At 38.6% G+C, this 24,718-nt stretch overlaps 1 protein-coding gene and 1 long non-coding RNA gene across 11 annotated transcripts in view; one reads left to right on the top strand and one right to left on the bottom strand.

Annotated features, from left to right (window-relative positions):
• The window catches only part of LOC118903883, a 56,300-nt gene extending 33,507 nt beyond the window's left edge, over positions 1-22,793 (bottom strand). Inside the window, exons 1-2 of the long non-coding RNA XR_005021891.1 lie at positions 22,762-22,793; positions 16,480-16,588 (exon numbers count right to left, since the gene is read on the bottom strand). This is a non-coding gene — a long non-coding RNA (uncharacterized LOC118903883). The remainder of the gene's footprint in view (positions 1-16,479; positions 16,589-22,761) is intronic.
• Positions 22,794-22,966: 173 nt separating this feature from the next.
• FHIT (fragile histidine triad diadenosine triphosphatase) overlaps positions 22,967-24,718 on the top strand; it is a 1,509,753-nt gene continuing 1,508,001 nt past the window's right edge. For 9 of the 10 annotated variants that reach the window (XM_036870236.1, XM_036870232.1, XM_036870237.1 and 6 more), the window contains exon 1: positions 22,967-23,095. The gene's annotated coding sequence lies outside the window, so the exon portion shown is untranslated. Of the gene's footprint in view, positions 23,096-23,143; positions 23,334-24,718 lie in introns of those variants that run through there. The other variant, XM_036870234.1, reaches the window with a different exon arrangement.

Genomic DNA, 24,718 nt, shown 5'->3' with positions numbered 1-24,718 from the left:
TAAGAAAGTTACTTCTCAGTAGTTGAGGTTGGACTTAGATTTTTTCTCCTGTACTACATCTCAATTTTCCTGTAATAAAATTCATTTGTCTCTGAAATCAACTGTGCCATGTACTACACCATATTACGAGTATGAGTGGATGGTACTACTTGGGCAGAGCAGCAGACAACACACCTCTGCACATTTGGGGTCTGGTATCTCTCAATTTATAGCTTACATTCATACGTAGAGCTAGACAGAATGACAGCAAACAGTACTTACTGAGGGCTTGAAATGTATTAACTCATTAATCTTTTCAACAAAGACATGAGAACTAATGGGAGGAGATAGTAATAGATAGTAATTACTGCTGCAATAACACTGTGTAACAAACTATCCCAAATCTCAGTGCCTCACAATAGCAAGCATTTAATTTTGTTTTGCTCAGGGATTGACATTTGGCTAAGGTTCTACTGTGCTTGGTCAGCATTAGCTGACCTTGGTTCCAATCCCCATATTGGGTCCAGATTTATTCTACATTTCTCTCATCCTCATTTGAAACAGAAGCTACCTGTAGAATGTTCTTCTCATGAAGGATAACAAGAATATAAGAGGTAAGCCAACCTGTGTAAGCACACTTATGGTCCCCATTAATATTTCACTGGCCAAAGCAAGTATGCTAATGACCCAAATGTGATATCAGCAAGGCAGAGAAGTATGCTTCACTCATAATGGAAGAGAAATGTACAAAAGAGAAATGTACAATTATGTGGTTAATTCTATCAGAGAAGAGCGAAGAATTGGAACCAATAATTTAATCTACCATAGAGACTTTTGAAGAATGGATGAGTAAGTGATAAATTTCAAAAGTTTCACATAGAGACCAATTCCATTGCTTTTTTTTGTTAACACTGTGTCTGAAATCCTACAGGGGTAAAAGTCTCACAAAAGATTTTTTTAATTTGATAGATAATACCAGTTAGGAGCTAAAGAAGGTCCAAACTTCTGAAAGAACAGCCCTGCCTATATACTGATTATAAGGTACTGGGGAAGAAAACAGGTGTCTATATAAATAATTCCATAGCAAGATGTAAGATGGTAAGGGTCCTTCAAAGACCTGTTGCAAGTAAAATGGTAGAGGGATTTACAAAGCAATATTTGGGTTTTCCTGGTTTCATCTTCCAGTTAAGTTTTTTTTGTACTGAAAAATGTAGAAGAAATTGCCTAATAGCTAAATTGGGAAAATTTTTTATTTCCCAGAAATACTGATGTACTTTTTATTATGCATGTTTTAGAAGGAGACTATAGGAGCTCCACAGTTTTAGAAAAACAGATCAATGTGTTTCTTAAGCCTTCTGTCCTTCAACAAATTGAACAGTCTGGAATGTCAAATTGAAAATATGAAAGGAAAAAAATCTGCTACTATGAAGAATCATATCAATATAAATGTAAGACAATGAGATCCATTGCTGAGAAATTTAAAAATCCCTTTAGTCTTTGACTGAATTAAGAAAATGTGAAGTTAGAGAAACAAACAGAGTAATATAGCTCTCTAGAAATAATTCATTTTGGGTCACTTCTTTTAGAAATTATAGAATATCATTCACCTGTGAATGTAGGAAACCATTGCTAATTGTCAGTCTTGATATGAAAAGAAATACAGCAGTTTGAGAAAAAAAATATTCTAGCAATCATCTCAACTTTTATTGTTATTTCGACCTAAATTAACTGAAGGATCATTTTGATGGTGAAAAAACCATCTATTGAGGCTAAGATTGAGTGTATTTCCACACAGCTTCTTTCAGAAATTGAGATAGATTTCTAAAGAAACATTATTTTATCTTCAATGATATAGATGTTTGAATTAATTTTTCCCAACAACTTGCTAAGATTTTTATAGCCTACGTGAGAGTAATAGAGAATGAAATTGATAAACAATGGTATCAGTAAGCTCATTAAAATGTAAAAGAATTTTCCCTCCTGCAAGAGGAAAATTCGGGGGGCAGCTAAGAGGAACAGTCTCCACATCCATTTGATATGTTCTAAGGCATTAAAAAGGATGCAAAAATAATATAACTGGATGAAGACGATAATATAATAATTTAGGCTTTTGATTACTGTGTTATCTGAAGACTGTGAGTTACCTTGTCTGATAAGGTACATGTTTAAATTCAAAGTCCACATATACGTATTGGGTTATTCTTCCATCAGGTGAAAATTTTAAAATATGAATCTTTTGTGGTCATACAAAAAGAGCATAAAATTTAGTGTTCCAAGATATGGCTTTGAGTTCCAACTTTGCCATTTATTAATGAGTTACTCAACTTCTCTGAGTCTTAATTTTCTCCTCTATAAAATGGGGATGAAGATGTCAGTTGCAAAGGCTGTGAAAAGTGCGAAATGAAATAATTTTATAATATAATAAATATAATATATAACATAAAAATATAATTTAGTTTATAATGTATAATTATATATTATATATGAATATAATTGCCTCACACATATTCATAGCCAATAAATGATAGTTACTATTATTATAAGTATTTTCTATCAGAGAGACAACACTTAAAAAATATTTTCTAATTTTAAAAATACACAGATTTGCATATATTTTTGAGTCAGTTAAATGTTGCACTGATATTCTGTGCCATAATCATCTGTCATGACTAGAGGGGCTCACAGAAATGTAAGTGTAAGATAACAGTTACCAATGTAAGATAAAATGGGGAAGAGGGTAATGCATCAGTGAAATAATCAGTATATTAGTTATCTATTGCTGCAAAACAAATTATCCAAAAGCTTATCAGCTTAAAACAATAAATATTTATCACCTTGCAGTTTCTGTGGGTTAGAGATTAGGGAGCAGCTTTACTGGGTGGCTCTGGCTCATGGTCTCTCATGATGGTGCAATGAAGACATTGGCCAGGGCCGCAGCTTTTCGAAAGCTTGACTGGGGCTGGAAGATGCACTTCCAAGATGGTTCATTTACATGGTTGTTGGCAAGAAGCCTCAGTTCCTTGTCATTTGGAATTCCCTTAAGGGCTGCTTGAGTGTCATTATGACGTGGCAGCTGGGTTCTTCCCAAGGAAGTAATCCAAGAGAGAGCAACGTGGAAGCTGCAATGACTTTTATGACCTGATCTTGAAAGTCACACACAGACACTTCTGCATATTTTCTTCGTTGGAAGTGAGTCACAAGGCCAGTGCATCGAAACATCATGGACATGTTTAAAAACTACAACAGTCTGTGGAAAGTGTACTTTGATCCTGTGTTTTCTTTCTTAGTTTGCTGTTATTTTGACATGCGACTAATACGTAAATTGAAACTCAGGGTTAAATGGCAATGAGAGTTTAGTAGAGCTGATAAGAGTTACTCCTTAGGTAGCAGGAAAGTAAGAAGAGGGTAAGGATTAGAATCTCAATTTGTTAAAACCACTAAGCCTTCAGTCTCTAAGATTAGAGAATCAGTAAGTTATTTATTCACTCACAAATATTTAATAAATCAATTTTGATGAGACAGGTATTCCTTCATTATCGACCTAAAAATAAAACCAAAAACAGTTAAAGGAGGACTAGTGAAGCCCTAGGAAAAAAAGACTTAGACCATCCATCCAGGAGAAATACTTGAGATTATCAGTCACACGTAGGGTAGTTTTGCAAAGTTATGTTGAGAGATCTCTTAAGCAGGGAAGGAAATCTATAGTTTAAATGTCTCAAAGAAATATAAATCAAATATTGATTAGCTGTGCTAATTGAGAGTATTTGGACTATCCCCAATTTTTTTCCATTTGGCCCTAGATATTATGATTTAGAGAATTCACAATTCTTTTCTTGTTTGAAATGTGTTCTGGAATTATTATTAGGAGATTGCTTTCCCTGGTTATGTGAATTAAGGGGGCTGGAGTGGAGATGGGTGGGTGCACTGTAGCACAAAGGGAAGCCAGCCTTTTGGATTTGCACTTGTCTTATTCTGTTTTCCATCAGTTACAATTGGTAGAGAAAGGTAGTGATATGTGTAGGATCTAAGTTGCATAATTTTTTGACATCAAGAAACAATATTCCATAAGTATACTGAAGAAATAAAAACTAGGGGGAAATCTGGAAAGGGAAAAATAGATATTCTGAAGAAAAAAAGGTTTAATTGTATGACATTGAAGAAGGATGTAATTTCAAACCTTTTTTCTCAGTTTGACTTGAGTGTGAAACGTAAGAGAAGAAGAAAGAGAGAGAGAGAGCACAAAAATAGTAAGAAGACTGCCAATCTAGATCAACTGAGATTTGGTATTTGAAATGAAAAAGAAAACCCATATATATATATATATATATATGGAGGTTATAATAAAATGGTGGGAAAGAAGTAGGTGGACTAAGACTGTTAAGAAAAAAAATGTAGACTCCATCCTACACTGGTAGGGCTAACCTCAGTCTATTGACTTTTCCTACAACTGTCTTCATCTGCAGGCAGGAGAACACTGCCCGGGACTTTGATAGTGGGTCTGTTAGCCACAAATTTAGTGCATAAAGGCATCCAGTAGGAGGTAAGATCTATTTTTGTGGTGGTAAAGCACTTGTGTTGGCATGCCCTAATTGTGTTTGCAGTAAAATTGAAGACGATTACCAGAGTGGGAAATCAGCTGAATGATCATAAATAACTGGTCAAATGAGTGGCAGTGCTGCCCAGTCAACAACATCATTTTTGTGGTCAATGGTGTTTACGGAGCGCCCACTGGGTGTCTGGCATAAAGGAAGCAAAGGCCATGATTCTGAGGGAATTACCAGGCCTGATTTCCGTGGGGCTCCACTGTGCTTTGCTCTGGGGATGCCTGATTCTTTTGTGCCATTGTTACTGCAAAAATAGTCTTCTACACTCCTGGCCCACCCCTCTGCTTCCTTCTCTCTTCATCTGAAAGGCTTAATTCCCTCCCTGCTAGCTAAACTTCAGTGTGTGGGGCTGGTCCTGACCTTGGTTGGTGGGAATGGGAGGAACTCAAGGTCACTGCTGGGGCGTCTCAGTCTTTATGCTTTAACCTTGAGCCTCTATCAAGGCATATGAACCACTGTATGATACTGCCTCTAGCTCTGATATGCTGGGGAGACTTCCATTGCAAACCAGAGCCTCAAACCTAATAGTCATCCTCTGTGTCTCTCTTTCACACCCCACATCCAGTCCATCAGTGAGTCCTATTGCCCCTACCTTTCATAGATTCCAAATCTGCTACTTCTTCTCATCTCCAGGGTTACTCTCCCACCTTTTGCTTGGACTACTAGAATAACCTCTACTTTCACTCTTACCCTCTCACATAGTGGCCAGAATGAGCTTTAAAAAAAAAAAAGCTCTTGTTGGTAGGCTCTGACTCCCATCTACAGAATCTTTATACTCTAGTCACATGTGTTTACTGCTATACTGGGAAGAGCCAAGTGTATTCCACCTCACATCTTTACTTGGGCAGTTCCCTCTGCCTAGAATGCTCTTTTCCTAGCTCCTGCTTGGCTGGTCCATCTGACCACTCAGGTCTCTGTTCCCATGTCACCTCCTCAGAAAGTCCTTTTTTTACCACACTATCTACATAACATTTACCTGCTGTCGTTTTCTATACCTTTACTCTGTTTTAATTTCTTCATAGCACTCATCACTACCCAATGGTGTATTATATATTTGTTTATTATCTGTCTCTCCCACTAGAATATAATTACCATGAGGGCAGGGACTTGGTTTTGTTCACCACCATATCCCTAGAACCTAGAACAGTGCCTCACATATTGGAGGCACTAAAAAATATCAGTTGAAAGTATGAATGAACAAATAATAGCTACCATAAAGTCGCTAAGTCATTCACAGGCTGATTGTCTCAGATTGCATTTTCTAAAAATGACCACTACATTCTTCCATCCCATATGATCCTTTTTGCACTGTGACTTTGACACTCCTCCCTTTGAGAGGTGGGGTTTATGTTCCCCCTCTTGAATTTGGGCAGGTTTGTGACTGTGGTGGAAGTGATGCTATTTGACATCTGAGACTAGGTCATAAAAAGGTGAAGCTTCCACCTGGTTCTCTTTGAATCGGTCTCTCTTGAAACCCAGCCACGATACAGTTAGGAAGCCCAGTCAGACACATGGAGAAGCCACATGGAAGTATTCTGACTAATAAACTCAGCTGAGGTCCTAGCTGGTAGCCAGCATCAACTGTCAGACATGTGAGTAAGGAAGCCCTAGAGATGGCTGTAGCCCTCAGCCACTCAGTCACCCCCCAACATTTGATTCTCCCCAGAGGAGGCTCCTGACATTGTGGAACAGAGACAAGCCATCCTGGCTGTGCCCTTCATGAATTCCTGTGACACAGAAACCATGAGAGATGATTGCTGTTCTATGTCACTTTTTGTTTTGGTTTATTACACAAACATATATAGCTACAGGGACTTCCCTGGTGGCGCAGTGGTTAAGAATCCGCCTGCCAATGCAGGGGACACGGTTTCGATCGCTGGTCCGGGAAGATCCCACATGCCGCGGAGCAACTAAGCCTGTGCTCTAGAGCCCACGAGCCACAACTACTGAGCCCACATGCCACAAAAATTGAAACCCGTGCACCTAGAGCCTGTGCTCCACAACAAGAGAAGCCACCACAATAAGAATCATGCGCACACCACAATGAAGAGTAGCCCCCGCTCGCCGCAACTAGAGAAAGCCCGCATGCCGCAACGAAGACCCAACGCAGCCAAAAATAAATAAATAAAATAAAATAATTTTATTTTAAAAAATATATATATAGCTAGAAAAATAAATGAACAAATAACTACCCAACCTCTTTTCACCTTCCCTTTGTGAGGTGTGGGTAGGATGGCAGAAGCTGGAGCAGCCGTCTTGGACTCAGAGATGGAAGCTACCACTTCATTACGCAAAACGACAAGATAAAACGAGCCTGGGTCTCTGGTGCCACAGAGTTTCTGTATCAGTGCTGAGTGACAAGAGATATAATTCTGCCTTGTTTATTTAAGCCTTTGTTATATTTGGGTCTTTGTTATTCTTTGCAACAGCTGGAGCCTATATCCTGTCTCATGCAATAACCACCGCCACCACCATTTTGTTAAGGGCTTACTGTGTGCTCGGCACTGTGCTGTACATATGTTGTTTCATTTAATCCTCAATACAACTGTATGAGGTGGGTTGTCTCTTTATTCCCATTTTGCGAAAGGGTAAACTGAGCTCAGATTAAGTAACTTAGCCAGTTTCATAGTTGGAAGTAGCAGGGTTTGGATTTGAAGGCAAATCAAAGGGGCTTTAGAGCCTGAGCTGTTTTAGTTCACTCTTCTGCCTCACATGAGTTTAGCTCAAGCTTTCTTTCAGGGAAGTGGGAAATAAGCCTGTAAAGAGAAGAGGCAAAAGAATAAACTGTCTGCAATAGCTGCTTTGGCAGCAGAAAGGCAGCTCATAGGTGCTAAGATGAACCATTTTTTTTCTCAGCTATGACTGTATACAGGAATAACCATGTCTTCTTCAAACCAGAACAACAAAATATATAAATATACAAATAATCTACCTCAATATAAATATCTCTGTCTTTACCATATTCCGTTGTTGCTGTTTTGCATATATGCAAATGTGTATGTGTATATATATACACATGTACATAGTCACGCACGTGTGCATACATGTATATTCCTGCATGCCTCCTATCATGGTGTTGCCCACTGCATCTTGGGATGCTGCAACTCAGCAGCTGCTAATAACTCAAAATCTAAAAAGAATTTAACAAATGAAACGCTTTTATAATGCTCATTTTAGGTGATGAGGCACTAATGAAATAATATGAACTCCTTTTGAAAAAGGAAGTCCAAATAATTCTATTCATACTTGAGAGATATTACAAATAATACTACCTGTGTTGTAGGGAGAGAGTTACATAATCTCAATTAATCCTCACAACAATCCTAAGGATAGGAACCATTATCCTATTACAGATTAGGAAGCAAAGGCATAGAAAGCTTAAATGTTTTTCTAAAGGTCACACAGCCAGGAGTCCTTCTGTTTGACTGCAAGAGAAGCATGAAAAATACTCCGTTATTTGCTTTTCAGTATGAATGAATTTGTTGTATCAATTCATATTTTACTTATTGATTTACTAGAGGAAAACACTGGAGATGATATCTTAATTACAGTTAAGATATAAGGTCAAAGATATTCTTGCTATTTCTTTTTAAAAGAGGTAAAAGCTGCCAGACTACAATTTAGTTAAATGAAATGTACATGGTAATGCTATCTTCCAATGTTTGAAAGCTGCAAATTATACGGAAGTAGTACAAGGACTATCAACGTGAATTATGAAATGATATAAAATAAAGAAAAACCAGTCATGCTCTGGAAGGGAAATTCTTATTTGCTGTACCTAATTAGGTAGTCTTTGAAGCAAGAGCTATGAGAGTTGGGTCGTTGAGGAGATGTCAAATGGAACTAGACTCTAGTAAATGACGGAGTTGCAAGATCCAATCCCTCCTCATATGGGCAGTGGATTAACTCATTGGCCTTCCTGCCTCTTCTTTCTCAGCTTTTGCGGTTTTATCCAGAGATAGAAATGTTTCTTGTGAACCTTTTGTGTAGTTTTGGCTAGGATGCGAGATTTTCATTTTTTAATTTTTAATAAAGTGATCTCTGAAGAGCACCCCAGACTTTGCTGATTTCCTTCTCATCAGGCATACGGTGTATTCCAGAAATTCACAAATTCCTTCTATTTTTCACTGAGCTTTGGGATGAAAAGAATATGAGTTGGTTTTGTAAAATCTGGTGGGGGGGGCTGTTTGTGGGATTATTATGGGATTATTTTAGTATCAAACTAGAGACCAGACATCATGATCTGTATACCCCGTTTTAATGGACTGATTCTCTTTATTACATCTTCTGTGTCTTAGTTCAGGCTGCTGTAACAAAGTATCATAAACTAGGTGGTTTATAAATAACAGAAATTTATTTCACACGATGCTGGAGGCTATAAGTCCGAGATCAGGGTGCCAGTATGATCGGGTTCTGTAAGGATTTTTTGCAGGTTGCAGACTACCAACTTCTCATTGTATCCTCACATGATGGAAAGAGAGGGCTAGAGGGGTCTCTGGAGTCCCTTTATAAGGGCACTAATCCCATTCATGACAGTTCTACCATCATGTCCTAATTACCTCCCAAAGGCCCCACTTCCTGATAACATCACATTGAGAGCTAGGATTTCAATATATGAATTTTGGAGGAGCACAAATATTCAGTCCATTGCATTCTATTTCTCCTTGTTTCTGACAAGTGTCCAAGCATTAATGGGATCAATCAGTTGTTACACGTTTAGAGCTCTACAATTTGGAGTCATTTTGGATTTATGGACTTCTGAAGCACGTAAGATTATTAAAGTACATATACTTACAAGCAATACAAGTCCTTAAAGCAGTATCAAGAAATAAAGTCATTACCACATTTTGTTTCAAACAAATCTTTATCCTGAATGGTTATATCTCATGACCCTTTATTGGGTCCCTACCAGGATGTGTCCAGGCTACTTTGCCAGCTTCTCCAGTTTTCTTTCTACCTTTTCAGGTTGCAACATATTTGTTGAACACAGACCATGTGCTGCATGCAACAAGAGGCCTTAAATATTAAGACATGACTCCTGCCCTCAAGGAATATTCAGCTCTTTAGATCAGCAAATTAATCAAACCCCGTCATATTAGTTATCTGTTGCTATGTTACAAGTTACCTCAAAACTTAGCAGCTTAAAACAACAAACATTTATTATCTCACTGTTTTTGTGGGTCAGGAATCTAGGCAGAGCTTAGTGGGGTGGTTTGGCTCAGAGTTTCCCATGAGGTCACAGTCAAGTTGTCAGCTAGGGCTGCAGGTGACTGACGGCTTGACTGGGGCTAGAGGATCTGCTTCCAATCTCTCTCCTGTTGTCACTGCCAGACCTCGGTTCCTTGTTGGCTGTTGGCTGAATGCCTCAGTTCTTCAACATGTGGACCTCTGCATAGGCTGTTTTAGTGCCTTCACAACATGGCAGCTGGCTTCTCTGGGAGTGAGTGCTCATCTCTGAAGTGGTGTGCTCATTTCTGCAGTATTATACATGAGGTAGAATAATGACCAATCTGTACATGAGGAAGGGAAGTATTCACAGTTGTGAATACCAGCAGGTAGGGATTATTGGGGGCCATTTTACAGGCTAGCTCCCAAACAGGTTTTTCTGAATATTCCTTATCTTGAATAATACCATTGTCATCACCCAGTTTCTTAGTGTAAAAGATTTAGATTCATTTTCTAGATGTTCTCTCTTATTCACTCTATCAGTCCTATCAATCACCAAGTTACAGATTCTACTATCTTAATATCCTTTTCATCTTTCATCCTTACTATTATTGCTTTAGTTCTGACCCTTAGCATCCATTTCGAGGGCATTTCCAATGACTATCTCTTGCTTGATTTCTCTTTTAAATAGGTTGAGTCATATGGAATTGCCATTTTTTTGGAGTCAGTTTCAGCAGTGTATTTGTCAACTTGAGCTGCCATAACGAAAATACCATAGACTAAGTGGCTTAAACAACAGCAATTCATTTTCTCACAGTTCTGAAGGCTAGAAGTCCATGATTAAGGTGCTAGAATGGTTGGGTTCTGGCAAGGATCTCTCCTTGGCTTGTAGATGGCCACAATCTCACTGTGCTCACATGACTCTTCTTTGGGTGCACAGAGAGAGAGAGAGATAAAAGGAGCGAGATAGTATTGTGGTGTCTCTTCCTCTTCTTGTAAGGGCACCAATCCCATCATGTGGGCCCCACCTTCATGAGCTCACCTACACCTAATATTCTCTCAAAGACCTGATTTCCAATATCATCACATTGGGGATTAGGACCTCAACATATGAATGGGGCTGTGGCACAATTCAGTCCATAGAAGGCAATTTCAAATGATTCAACCTAACACTTGTTTGCAAGAGTAATACATGTTCATGACAGTAAATCAAAGATACAAAACGACAGAAAGATGAATATAAAAATCATCAATAATTCCACCACCTGGGGATAAGTACAATTACATTTTTATGTGTTTCCCAGTTTTTAAATGTATATAATTTTCTGAAGAGTGAACTTATACCATATATTTAATTCTGTTCTCTGAACTTTCATTTAATATTATTTCTTGGGCAATTATCCGTATCATTCAACATTTTTAGAAACATTTTAAATGACAGTGACATATTTCATTTATTTAACCATTACTTTTTTGTTGAACATTAAAATAATTTCTAATTTTTCAGAAATAAGGCTGTGGGAAGAAATATCACTGATCATATACTTTTGTCTGCACCTCTATTCTGTTACTGTGGATTCCTAGAAATAGCATGATTGGGTCAGAGGGTATGACCTTTTTGTTAATCCAAAAAAAAAAAAGTTCTTACTTGATTTGCATAGCTTTTGGGAAATTCACCCACTTATTATGCTACTGGGGTGAGTATTATTATTAATTTTTATCATTATTATTTCATAATTTGACAGGTCAAAAAAATTGTCTAATTGTTAACAGTGACCTCCTCACTGATCTTCCTGGAGCCATATCCCATTCCAGATAAGCCTCCACAGTGCTGCTAGAAAGATTTTTCTCTAAAATTCAAACTTGATCATACCACTTGCATACTAAAGCCAATCATTGGTTCCCCATTCCTTAGCAGGTCAAGCCCTTGGTCTAGGGAATTTTATCAGCCCTTTCATAACATGACTTTTGCTTATATTTCCAGTCTCATTTTTACCCTCTCTACCATATCTTCCTCTTGAGTAAAATTAAACCATTTACAGTTCTCTAAAATGCCTGTTTCGCATTTCTTTTCCTTTCCACGTGTTATTCTCTCTGTCTTGAATGCCTTTCCCCTCTTGGTTTGCAGCACTCACAAACCCTTTTCAGAGAGAAGGGAGGAGATGGATGGGGTGTTCCATTCCTGAAAATGGGAGTGCTACTGTGATCAGCACTATCCTGGACCTTCCTATCCTTGTTCCCATGGAGATCTGTTCCAGCCTTTCATATGGCAACTACACTTCTGCTCTCTGTAAAACCCCTTACATCATGATGTGCTTTCTCCCAATAATTTCTTCTAAGTAGCTTTCATAACATTTTTGTTGAATCTCCCTGGCTGCAGTGGTGTTTACACTGCCCTTCATATTGCCAAAGGATATCTTTCAGTCCCCATTTGCCTGATTCTGTCTTCTCAAACACTTCTTGAAGGCACCCTGAACTTCTATAATACTTGCATTTTAGTATGGTGCTGTCACTTAGTTATGTATTGTTAAGCACTGCATGTCAAAGATGCTTTTGAAGATACAAAATAAATTTCCAGTACTCAAAATACTAGTAAAAAGAGAAGCAAGAATATGTATTATAGAACACTCTCAACTCAAAGTTGAATGGTAGAGTGCAATAATGGGGACTCATATTCATTGGCTGAGAGGGTCTAGAATACATTGCTGTGTTAATGCTTATTAGCTATATGCCTACAAATATACTCAAGACATGGGAAATTATTTATTTATAGTACTTTTAATATATCGTCATTATATATGTGTTTACATATTTTAAAATAAACTATTACAGGGACAAATAGTTTCTTAAAGAATCAGAGTTTTTCAACATGGTATGTGTGATATAAACCAAGTCCCATTTGTACTTAAAACTGTGCAAGTATCATCTCCTCTAGGAAATCTTGCCTGACACTTTCCTTCCTCTATGCCTCCTTTTATATGATTGACTTGTATTGATTTGTGATTTGCTGAAAGGTTGAGGTGTTTTATGATAAATTACAAATATAATCATCATGACCAAACTTTGATTGAATCAAGGAATCACAAAGTTGGACAGGATTTTAGATGTCACTTTGTCCAACCTCTCATTTAGCAAAAGAAGAAGTGCTGTTGCTGGTTGATGGTCACATTATGTTTGCTATGATAGCTTTCATTGTTAGAAAAGTTATCCCTCATGTTGAATAGAAAACTTCTCTGAGTGACAAGCACTTGTGGGTCTGAGTTTTAACTCTACAGAATGAATCCAACTCCCTTTTCACAAAATAGACCTTCACATGGTTGAGCCCAGCAAGAACATCTTGAGCGTTCTCTTTATTTTTATTTATTTATTTTTTATTTAAACATTTTAAATTTAATGTATTTATTTTTGAGTCTTCTCTTTTTTAGGCTAAACATCTCCAGTTCTTGCACAGTTTTGGTGCGGGTAGAGCAGGGGCTGGTGTGTTTGGATTTCTTGCCTTCTAAAGCAACCTCATTATCTCTTTCATTTCACTTTCCTTTTCTGGGTAGTTTAAGAGTTTATCTATAAGCTAAACTTTACGAATTAGCTATGACTCCTTTGGCTGCAAGTAACAAAAAACGAATTCAAACCAACTTAAATAAGACAAGTCTCATTCAACTGGCAAGTCTAAGGGGTGGCTTCAGGTAAAACTGGAATCTGGCATGCAATACCACCCGGGCTCTTTTCATCTCTCTTCACCTCTAAGCTCTGTTTACCCCTGTTTGACTTAATTCCTAAGTGGCCAAGATAACCAGCAGCCCCACACAGCTACCATTATAGCTTGTGATCACGGAAAAAGGGGGACTGTCTTTCATGGTCTCTCTGACAAACTGTCTGAAGGAATTGGCTCAGCTTGGGCCATGAGCACATCTCTGAACAAATCACGTGGCCAAATAGCTTGGAGTACTTTGGTCAAGCCTGTTTTCTCTGAACACCTTCTTCACCTGCCTCTTTGGGCAGGAACACATGTGGTTAGCCCCATCAGAGCCACCTGAATTGAGAAAGATTACTCTGTTACAAGGTCAGGGTTGGTTACCCAAAGGAGGCAATCCTGGGAAGACAAGCATACATCTACCAAGTTACTTAACAGGCTATTCTAGAAAGGCCATGGCTCAAACATTTGAAGTCCAAAATGCAGAAATGATATGGCTGGGCAAAAACAGATGCAGTGATCAGATGGAACACCTTTTTGTAATATGCAAGCCATTTTCTACTCAAAGTTTCCCAAAGGTACTTCATACATTATCAGGACTCAAACCATATTTTATTGTAATATTGAGAAGCTGCCTACAATGTGCTTAGGTTAATATTTTTAAAAAGTCATTTTTCCTCAAGAGCACAGTATATTGGTTTATGGTCATAGTGCTCACTTGCTTATATGTCTGAGTTATACTTCATTGTTTGAAGCAAGGTCATACATCCTGTTCCATTTCTAAATCTATTCTGATTTGAAAGATTCCCTTTTGTGAGACTCTTCTTTATGATATTTAAAAACTACATGGAGAGATGGAGCCTGAGCTAGATTAAAGTTGTACAAATCTGATTAACATCATCTGCTCTGTTTCAAAGGTCAGGTGCACTCAACGAATTTGCTTTGAAATTATTTTGTTTATTTTGTGGGCATATACATCATGAGCTTTCTCTAAAGGTCAAAAGTAGAGTTTGTTCTTGGATTCTAAAGCAATCTGATTTCCATTTACAGTGTGCTTTGGTGACCCTAAATGCAGAAGCAGGCCCAGTTAAGTTATACTTCCAGTTTGTGTTTGGTTTAATTTTCTCAAGAAGAAAATCCCTCCTAGATTAAGGCAGTGCTGAAATATCATTTTTTTCTAAATTACTTTTATTTTCAACTAGGTTCATAAGAGAATGCTACTCATAAATGACACCTGAACTCTGAATGTCGGTTTCATGGACATTCTGTTTTCAAAGATGTAGAAGCATTTTAGTCAGCTAGTGTCTCATCTGGAAACTACAGCAAAGGTCAGAAAAGTTAGGACTCCTGGGTTTTATTGACATTTACATGGTAGGGGTCCTGAAGCTTTATTAATTAGTGTATGCAAAGTCACTGTGTGCTTCATAAAGAAGAGGCTCCAATAAATTATACAGTCTTATTTACTATTCAAAAAAATCAAGGATCTAGTTATATACACCAAGTATTTTTTCATTAATTATTTTAAATGATTTTTTTCCCCTTACCATATGTACTTTGCAAAGATAAAAAGAAAATCTCTCAAAGTATTTTGTATTCATGTTCATTAACATTCCAGTGGAATAATAAACCTCAAAACGATTCATGTATGAATCAGTGAGGCATGGCTAATTACAGTTTTCAGCCACACAGCCAATAACATTCACCATGAAACACGGCGTCTGTTAAATACATCTCTCTGAATTTTTGTTGGGGGAGAGTGCTAGGAAATAGGGAGGTTGCAAACTGCAATTTAAAAATGTCTAAATATTTTAGGGGCTTGTATATTATAAATCTCTTTCAGGCAAGTATTTATCACAAGCATGACATCCTGTTATCAAAACAGACAAAACCCCCGCAGATTTGCTTTAAAAACAAAACAGAAACAACCACAAGTCCTGAGAATGGACCATGTTCTGTATGAAAACAGAAGAAACTTCTTGAAACATGAGGAAATACGATTTACCATACATTTAAAAAATACATTTAATACTGAATTTTAGAATTTTCCTACTCCTTACAAAATCATCTTGATACTATGGCTCTCTCCAGTCCACAAATATATTAAAAAGGTGAAAATCCGAAAAGCACACAGCGGACACGGTAAAAGTCGAATGTCATGACTAAAACACTCAAATTTAGAAGCAATTTTGTAATGCATATTCAAAATCTTTTCTATTACATTTGTGTTTAAAATATTTTCCCTTAATGTCATCCATATTGTTGACTACCCAAAGACTACATGAATAAAAACATTAGCATCCACATTTTATTTTTTAATTTAAATTAGTGTTACTTCAACGACGTAACTAATATATGGTAAAAAAAAAAAGTTCAGAAGTCAAGAACAGTATAAAGTATTTAGAATAGAAGATACTTATGCCACCAATCCCATCTCATTGCTCCAACAATCTCATTGTTCACAATCATTTGGGATGCTCCCAGAAGTTTTCTACACAAGTGCAAGTACAAATCCACAATCTCTTATCGGCAATTCTGAAATCCAAAACGGTCTGAAAACCAAAAGGCTGACCTGATATGGGGGTATTTATAGTTTGTTTAGCCAGTATGTGTTTCGTTGCAGAAATATTAACGTTTGATGACAGGGTGCTATCCCAAGACTGTTCCAGGAATGTTAGACACTAAATGGTATAAGCACATATTACCTTTCTAAAAACCAAAGAATTGTTAATTTCCAAAACTGACCTGTCCCCAAAATTCTGGATGAGTGATTACAGACCTTGATAATTATGTGTGTAACACACAATCCTTTCGTTTACACAAATAGATCATACCATATATACTGTCTGGCAAATACTTTTATGGAATAGTTTAACATTTTCCCTTAAGACCTTACCATGGCCTACATGGTCTGGTTTCTTGTGACCTTTAACCTCATCTCTCATGACTTTTCCTCTCATTCATTTTTCTCCAGCCAAATGGGCCTCCCTGTTCTTCTTCCACCATGCCAAGCTTATTCTTATTTAAGGCCTTTGCACTTACTTTTGCCTGTCTGGAATATTCTTCTGTAGATTTCCTCACGGTTGGCCTCCTCACTTCATTGAGATCTCTGTTCAAGTGACTCCTCTTCCAAGAGGCCTTCCTGACCACCCTATCCAAGAGAAGACCATCCATCACTTTTTTAGTCCCTCACTCTGCTTATTTTCATAGCATTTTAAAAAATCAATACCTGTGATATATCATGAATTTGTGTATTAGTGTATGGTCTATTTTTTCTACTATAAGTTCCACAAGGGTAGGAATTTTTTTGACTTATTTACTGTTGTACTCCTAGCACCTTGAACAATGCCTGACATTTAGTGGGTGCTCAATAAGTATTTGTGGAATGCATTTTTTCTTTTGCCTTCAAGTTAAGCAATTCATTCGATAGTTAATAAGGCTCTCGGTTGCTCTTATGGAAAATTAAGAAGGATGTCTACCAAACTCTCATGGGCTGACCCTTGGGACACTTCCAGCATCTTTCACCACTGCCCTACCTCCACTCTAGCTCAGGGACTGGTGAATCTACTCTGCCTGAGCTCTGGCACTTGCCATGTGCTTCCTCTGCCTCTGCCTAGAACCCCCTTTCTCCTCAACTGTAGGTAGAAAAATGGACTCATTCTGGTATTGATTTCTATGCATTACGTTGATTTGCTCACCTGTTTACGTGTTTATGGCCTCCATTACAGTACAATACCAGGGACTGTGTCTGATTCATTGGTGATTCCTGTCCCCTAGCACAGTGACTGGCCCAGAGTAACCCTCAATCCATGAAAAACTAAGTTGAATTGAAGTTGCACCCCATTCTGAAGTAAATTCTCTACTAAGGAAATATACTTTTTAATTTTTAGGAAATGCTTTTAGTCGGTTTTATCCTCTAGAATGAAGAAATGCCTTTAAAGCTGCAGTGAAACCAGGGCAATGTGTTTAGAGGCATAATTTCTTGAAGGAGAGTGATAAAAAATCATAGCTTAACTCTGAGCCACCCTAGTGAGATCACAGCTTGGACACTGAGCTTAGTTTTATGTACCTTATGTTCTAGGTAACTGGAAGATGATTGCAAAAGATGGCAGTAAGAAGGATTAAGTGTGATTATTTATGAGGCATAGTTAAAAGGAGACAGCATGCATATGTTCACTAACTATAGGGAATAGACTGGTCTCTAAATATCTGATGAACAAATCCACCCAAGGAATATATTTAACACAGAACAACAAAAGGATAAATAAGATGAGAGAATTTTTAAAAAGATAGGGGAAAAATTTAGAGAATTTTCAGCGTATCATGAGGTAGCTCTTACTAACAATCAGAATTCTCCAATAGCAGCCAAAAAGCTGAGTGATTATGGGGTGAGAAATTGTGAAGGAGGTGGGAACATTTGGGTACAGCTGAGTTTCCCAACCTTTTTATACTTTGTATTATGACGCATCATTTTTTCTTTATTCTAGTACAGTATTTTTATATTGGATATGATTTTTTCCAATTAAATAAATACCGCCAAGACTCTTGTCCAAAAGTCTGGATTATAACCTGTAATATATGGCTGAGATGAATTATGTAGAGGGTTCAACTCTTTGACCTCTAGGCCTTTCCAGTTTTGAAATTCTGTTTCCATGGTAAAGATTTCTTTGTAGGTCCTGTGAGCTGTTGGGAGTGTTCGACTAAAGCAGAAGAGTATGTGACGACCAGGTTTTTACACATCAGGGTGGTCCTAAGCTTTGTGATAATGAGAGGTTATTGTGGGGTTACTTTTGTCTCTTTACTTTATGGCTTAGCTGAATGCAGTGAGTGGTACAAATATCAGGCCCTTGTAGTACCTACCCTGTTTGCTTTTGTGGCCATAACATAGTCATTCTTTTACCACGTATTTATTGAGTACTTACTATTGAGTAAGACAAAAACAAACTTCTTGCCTTCAGAGGCTTACATTCTATTTAGAGGTGAAAGATGATAAACAGAAAGACATAAATAGGGACTATAATTTCAAGTAAAGCTACTTGCTATGAAGAAGTGCTATTATGGCACAACCCACAGAAGTCTTTCACAAAACTGACTTCTACATTTCTCCAAAGGAGATATATGAAAGGCCAACAGGTACATGAATAGATGCTCAACATCATTAGTCATTAGGGAAATGGAAATCACAACCACAATGAGGTATCACCTCACACCTGTTAGAATGATCATCAACAAAAAGACAAGAGATAAAAAATGCTGGCAAGGATGTGATGAGAGAACCCTGTGCACTGTTGGTGGGACTGTAAACTGGTACAGCCATATGGAAAACAGTAAGGAGGATCCTCAGAAAATTAAAAATTGAACTACCAGATGATCCAGCGATTTCACTTCTGGGAATATATCCAAAGGAAATGAAAACACTAACTCAAAAAGATATATGCACTCCCATGTTCATAGGAGCATTATTTACAATAGGCAAGACATGGAAACAACCTAAGCGTCCATCAATGGAGGAATGGATAAAGAAGTTGTCAAATATATACAATATTATATGGAATGTCATAATAATGGAATATTATGCAGTCATAAAAAACAAGGAAATCCTGCTGCTTGTGACAACATGGATGGACCTTGAGGGCAGTAGGCTAAGTAAAATAAGTCAGGGAGAGAAAGACAAACTGTATGATCTCACTTATATGTGGAATCTAAAACAAAGAACAACAACAAAAAAAAACCCACACCAAATTCATAGAAAAAGATCAGATTTGTGGTTACCAGAGGCAGGGGCTTGGGGGAGAGGGAACTGAGGAAGGTGGTCAAAAGGTACAAACTTCCAGTTACAAGATAAATTAGTACTAGATGTGTAATGTAGAACATGACTACAGCTGCTGTACTAACACTGCTGTACGATATATAGCAAAGTTAAGACAGTACATCTTAAAGAGTTCTCATCACAAGGATAATTTTTTTCCAATTTTTTCTTTCTTTTTATTTTATCTATATGAGAAGATGAATGTTAGCTGAATGTATTGTGGTAATCATTTCACATATATGTAAGTCAAACCATTATGCTGTAAACCTTAAATTTATACAGTGATGTACGTTAATTGTATCTCAATAAAACTGGGGAAAAAACTGTCTTTTAGGTCTAAAGACACAGTTTATGCATTTAATGCTAATTTCTCAAAAATCTTTACTTATGTTTCTTCAATATCATGAAATGAACAACACATTGTCTCCAGCAATATTTCTTTAATTTCCCTTTTCCCCTTTTCTTGATCTCATTCCTCCCCTCTCTACTAAACCCCAGTTCGTCTGAAGCTTCTCCTTAAGTCCCCAAAGAGTTCCCAGTGTAAAAGAGGTTTTTGTTGTTGCTGTTTTTGTTCAGTTTGTTTGTTTTAGTGAGGATTTAGAAAGTGCTGTCTGTTTTAACTGTTCACGTGATGAGGTATACAAGGTGGTAGGCTGCTTGGTTTTTTTGTTCATTTGGTTGGTTCTTTTTGTATGCATTTATTTAATTTTGAATTATTCTTATTCTGCTAGTCTCAGTGATAAACGCTTGTGGTGAACCGAAGCCACCTGCAGCAGATAGTACTGGTGCCCCACCAGTACGTGGCAGCACCTGTATCTCTGGCCTCCTCAGACCACTGAGCAACTCTGCCTTTCATGCAGTATGATGAAGAGCCAGGGACTTAACAGCCCCTGAAAGCAGCCCCCAATCATTGACTGATGGGAGATGGTGTTTAAACAATAGGGTTTTTTTGTCCCTTTGGTGGGATAGCTCAATCTAAGGCATGGGTTCCACATTGTTTCCTAGAGCTCCCCAGGAAGATTAAGCTCTGATCACCCCGAGCAGTGACATGCTTGATAGCGCACCTTCTTTGTCTGTCTTCCCTTCCCCATTTCACTTTCCTATTCTCCCACTGCAGTTTCCTGCAATTACCTCCTAAATAAACTACTTGCACTTGAATACTTGTCTCAGGATATATTTGTGGGAGAACACAAACTAAGATGTCATCTCCAGGTGATTACTAATGAAGCTGCAGATCAGACAGTTATCTCCCCACTGATTATCTCGGCACTTGGATGTCCTGGGTCCAAGGCAAGTGCCATATCTTTTTTTTTTTTTTTTAATTTTTGAATTTTTTTTTACACAGCAGGTTCTTATTAGTCATCCATTTTATACACATCAGTGTATACATGTCAATCCCAATCTCCCAATTCATCACACCACCACCACCACCCGCCACCGCTTTCCCCCCTTGGTGTCCATACGTTTGTTCTCTACATCTGTGTCTCAATTTCTACCCTGCAAACCGGTTCAAGTGCCATATCTTAAAGCTCTCTGTGAAAGTATATATTGCTGAAGGTCATGCCAATCAGACAGCGTCATTCACAGCTGAATATGCATATGTTCATAGTAGGTTGCCAGACAATGGTTTAATAATCATTAGATACCACTGTTTAGATCCTAAGTATGTTCATGATATTTACCTTTTGATTGCTAAGTAGGAGATGTAATGATTATAGGCTGATACTTTCTCAGGAGAAGAGTCGAGTTGTTGAGCTTTCCAGTTTCATATGGTTCAGTAATTTCTTCCACATTTAGTCTGGCTACTGACATTTGTGTTGAAATCTCTCATGCTAATCAGCCTGAGAAAAGCTGGGACTGCTTTTTTCTCATAAAAGCTAGAAAGAACTGCTGTATTATAGGAAACAACCCCAAATTAACGGAAGATTAGGGTAGGAAGCCTGGACAGGGGTTTTAATCCCTGTGCATGAAATTAGTCTGTACACATATTGATCACATTTCTGCTGTTTTAACTGCAATTGTTTTCAATTTCACCTAGTTATTCACAATTCTCTATTATTTTATGTGGCCACAGTGTCTGTGTGATGATCTGGAAACTGACCATAATCCACTGTGACATTCTCTGAGTCAAGCTTCCTAAGACATCAGTATTTCACACCAGGACATTTTGTAGGACACCTCGCTACTATCTGTGGGGTTCAAACATCAGAAAGGATGTGAGATCTAAGACTTGGTGTAATCGCCTGCATGTAATGAAGCAGGCCAAAGAAAAAAGTGAGAGAAAAAAAAAGAAAACAAAAGGAAATGGTGTCAGGGAAAGCAGGGACATATCTAAGTGTTTGTCCAAGTGTAATTGCTCTTTGTTTCTCTCTTTTAAATGTAAAAGATGACTGGCAAATGTCTCTTTTTCCTTGGCACCAGGATTGGGAGGAAAGAAAAGGGAAGGAGGCAATCTTGAAGAAGAGAGGTAGCTATAAGAAGCAGCATGGTGTAGTAACAAGAGTCTGAAGGCCAGGATTCTAGTCCCTGTTTATGAGCTGTATGCCTTTGTGAAATTATTTAGCTGTTCTATAATTTTCAGTTGCATTTTTTGCAAAATCATGTTTGCTTCTCATCCTCCACTAGACCAGGAGCATCTTGAGGTTAGGAACTGAGAATGATTCAATTTCTCCAGCACCTACATGGCAATAGGCACAGAATATACTGAATGATTTTGAATTTAAAAAGGGAGCAAGCACAAGGGCCCCACGGTGGTCAGAGATGAACTGAATTGATCTGCACCAAAGAAAGGGAGAATAGAGAATAATTCATTTAATTATTCGAAATACATTTACTGAGTGCCTATTATATATATATATATACATACTATATGTAATACATATAGTATGGGTGTATATATATACTATATAAAATATTATAATAGAAATTTTATAGTATATAAATATATGGATTATATATAATAAATTTAAATTAAAATTTATAATATAAAATATACTATATATATTATAGATACTATTTATACTTTTAGGTGCTAGAAACACTGCAGTGACCAGAAAAAAAACCCATATCTACAACAGATCTTTCATTCTAAGGGGCAAGATAATCAAAAAGATAAATTATATACAATGCTTGGTTAAGGACAAGAGCTAAGGAGAAAAATAACACAAAAAAAGAAGAAAGGAATGGACAGGGGAGTCTGTGGTTCAATTTTAGTTAGGATGCCAGGGAAGGCGGAGTGCAGTCATACACCGGTTCAAGTAAGGCCTGTGAGCCCGCGTGCTGAGAGAAACAAAAGAAAGGAAGGCTTTAGGAATCAAAAAAGATCCAGAGTGAGGAAACGAAGCGAAAGGAAATTCAGACAGTGAGAAACAGTGAGGGGTGGGTAAGTTGAGTGCGTCTGGGAGGAAAGAAGGAAGCAAAAATGCAGCACAGCCTAAACAATCATTTTACTTTTTACATTTGGTAAAAAAGATTGTGTGGATTATGACGAAATCCCTTTCTGAGGGGATTCTCACCTCAGCTTCTTTCCAGAGAGCGACAGTGTTTCCCGCCCCCTAAACAGGGATTTTTGTCATTATGGCTTTTGATTGGCCCGGTGTAGGCACGTGCTCTGCGCCTATTGGCCCGCGCGTCTGTTCCCAGACGAGTAGCCATGTTGGGTCCCTTTCCCCGCCGCGGGGCCGTTTGGGAGTTGTAGTCCTTCCTCCGCTCCGTCCAGTGGAGGGACTTTTTGCCCTCTGCTCCCGGGCCCCTCAAGCAGCCACTCCCGTGGGCACACGCCCAGGAGCTGCTTCTGCCCCGTGCTCTCTCCCTCTGCCTTTCACTTCCCAGCTGCCAAGATCTTGGAAGGTAGGGGCGGGGGCAAGCCCAAGTCGACCAGTGTTTCTGCGGCGCAGATCCGGGTTTCCGCGCGCGTCTGGTCATTACTCCGGCGGTCCAGTGGAGCGGGGACTGACTGGGTCCACGCAGCTCGTTGGGAGGTAGTGGGGGGTCTGTCGGGAGGACCCTCCCACCTCACCGAACCTTCTCACGGCCAGTTCCTGAGCACCGGCCCTAACCCTAACCCGCCCCTCCTCCGCCGCATTTTGTAAGTGGGTAATCTGAGGCATGGGGGCATGCCAGCGGTTCCAGGGACGCCCCAGCTTCTGGCTCTGGTAGTGTGGTTGGCACTGGCCGCTTCTGGATTTTTTTCAGTTTTATTGTCAAGTAGCAGGACTCTCTGCCCCAACAGATGTGTGTTAAACATACAGCTCGGGGTTCCCCAGGAGGAGGGAGGAGGGTTTGAACAAGTGTCCAGGAGAGGAGCTAAGCAGGACACGGGGAAGGCAATATTTTGGGAGAGAATTTTACATTTGGTATTGAAAAGACACAAAAAATAATTAATTATGGTGGGAGAAATAAGTACTCTGTTGGATTTCCTTACATCTATTTTATGGTTTAATGTAGTTTTTATATGAAAACATGCGGGGATTTTTAAGTTGTGTTCATGTGGGAGAAAAAGGCCGGTTAGTGGAACTGGAGCTGGGTTTGCAGCTTCCTCTCTAGGATCAAATTCTGCCTCTGCTGTATGACCAGCCACTCACAGTGCTTACCGGGGAAAAAAGAACTTAACGCTCCCTGCCCAAGTGGCCCAAGGAGCTGCCAGGAGCTGAAATCTAGATGAAGTCTTGCTTGTGAAAGTTTGCCACATGCAAACTTACTCCTTTATTATTGTGCGTCTCTCAGAACTGTGCTTGGGATCAGCACAGAATACAGCCAGTGGTCATGTTAGAAAGGCTCTGACCCTTGCTGGGTCCGGGACTACCGAAAGCGGCCCCGACTCGCACCTGTTAAGGTCCTGTACCTGAACTCTCCATTTTCTGGCTCCATCTTACCGCCGGCGGCCCGGGCAGCGGAGGCTTCTGGGAGTTGTAGTCCCGCCTCTAGTTTCCCGGAGGACTGGTACTCCACCTCCCAGCGTGTCATTTGGCTTGGCGAGGTGTCTCCTGGGAGTTGAAGTCTCACTTCCAGCAGTCCTTTGGAGCAGCCCCTTGATTCGGAACTACAAATTCCATATGGCCCTGCGTTCTTGGCTGCCTGCCCTGCGTCCACTAGCTGCGAGCCGGGTGTAGTGAAATATGTTTAGAAAAATGTGTTTTTGTTGTGTTTGATTGTATACGCTCTTCCAAGTACTACGTGGGGGGTTATTGTATACGCTTTTCTAAGTATCTTAGAAAGGAATTATGCATGCTTTCAAACAGTGCTAACACTCAACAGTTTACAGAGCATGTTCACACTGTCTCAATACTGTATCTCCCATTTGTAGGTAAGAAAAAAACTTGAGAAGACGATTTGTACACGGTCACACACCTAGTAATAGAATGTAATATATGTTTTATAAATAAATAGATATTACATTTAATTATAGTTTAAACCTCTCAAGAGCTATATGAGAGAAATAGCCATTTTCATATGCATTTTCCATGTTAGAAA

Source organism: Balaenoptera musculus, chromosome 11 (assembly GCF_009873245.2).
Source record: "Balaenoptera musculus isolate JJ_BM4_2016_0621 chromosome 11, mBalMus1.pri.v3, whole genome shotgun sequence".
Classification (NCBI taxonomy): Eukaryota; Metazoa; Chordata; class Mammalia; order Artiodactyla; family Balaenopteridae; genus Balaenoptera; species Balaenoptera musculus.
This window is presented reverse-complemented; position numbering and strand designations above follow the sequence as displayed.